Here is a 1,355-nt window from a genome sequence, read left to right on the forward strand (position 1 = left end):
CATACCACAATCCAAGGCTATCCAACTTGCTGCATGTGGCCTCCAAATGGCTTTTGTGCAGCTCATGAGAGCATCTTTCCATTCCCAAAATGAGACTATGCTTATGCTTTCCCCCTATTTGTAAGGGGAGGTGAATCTTGCAGGAAAGAACTTTACTATGAAAGTTCTTATCATAAATATTCAGTACAAATGTTCAACTTATCTCACACACCACATAATAAATAACTTTGAAAATTAAGGAACAACAATGACTCTATGATTTTATGCAATATCAATACAATCTACAAGGATGACTGCTTGAGACATGTACTACCAAAGAGCAGAATTCTGCTGTGCATTTTTTGTGGGCAGAACGACTCAACGGGAAGGATATTCATACAGAAATGTTTCCTGTTTACGGTGTGAACTGTTTTGTCACATAAAGCAGTTCACATCTGGGTCAAGAAATTCTCTAAGGACGTTCAAAAGTCACAGATAATGCCCGACCAGGTCATCCCGTTGACAATGCAACAGAAACAACCATGGCACTGGGACAAAAATCAAAAGACTTCTATGCTTCTGGTTTCAACGCACCCATAAAGTGATGGGACAAGAGCATAATTGTTGGTTGAGGATATGTCAATAAAGAATTTTTTCCCAGTTTTGAATATCACATGTTTTACATTTTACATCCATCTGTGACCTATTTACTGACACTCCCTCATAGAAAAACTTCAGTAACTTATCCATAACAACTGTTGACCCAGTAACACTCTTTGACAGTCTCATTATGTTCTTAGCATGGTTTTGCTGCGAGACCAGCTGTATTAAAAATCATTCTACTGTATCAGGAAAAAATACACCTTTTCATAATGCAGCCCATGGATAGACACCTAACGTACGATGCACCTTAACACAACTAACTGTTCATTTCAATGGACAGTCTCTCTGTATTACCTTTCTGTGGTTGTCACATTGGGGGTCTGCGTTGCAATGACACTGCCACCTCGTAACAGTATGGGAATGGTATCTAGCAGCACCGGTAGTGTGTGCTGTACACCACTAGCCGGTACTACAGCCAGGGTGTAGAAGTCATAACACGGCATTGGACAAATAGGCTGACACATGTCTTACCCTAAGGAAACAAGAAAAATAAAAAAATTAATTGGTGAGAAAATAAAAACTGCTTACTGCAGTAATCAAGCCATTTCTCATAGCACTTACAATACTTTTCATTTGACATGTGCAAAAGCCTCTCTCTGTTCTGCATATTTTTCAGGAGGAACAGACAAATTCATTAGGTGCTAAATCTGATGAATACAGTTGGTGAAGCAGCAGTGAAATATTGTGCTCTATCAACAATTTCCATATAAAGA

At 38.9% G+C, this 1,355-nt stretch overlaps 1 long non-coding RNA gene across 1 annotated transcript in view; it reads right to left on the reverse strand.

Annotated features, from left to right (window-relative positions):
- The window catches only part of LOC111865651, a 7,451-nt gene extending 6,269 nt beyond the window's left edge, over positions 1-1,182 (reverse strand). Inside the window, exon 1 of the long non-coding RNA XR_002843007.2 lies at positions 937-1,182. This is a non-coding gene — a long non-coding RNA (uncharacterized LOC111865651). The remainder of the gene's footprint in view (positions 1-936) is intronic.
- Positions 1,183-1,355: the final 173 nt, after the last annotated feature.

Source organism: Cryptotermes secundus, unplaced genomic scaffold (assembly GCF_002891405.2).
Source record: "Cryptotermes secundus unplaced genomic scaffold, Csec_1.0 scaffold7643, whole genome shotgun sequence".
Classification (NCBI taxonomy): Eukaryota; Metazoa; Arthropoda; class Insecta; order Blattodea; family Kalotermitidae; genus Cryptotermes; species Cryptotermes secundus.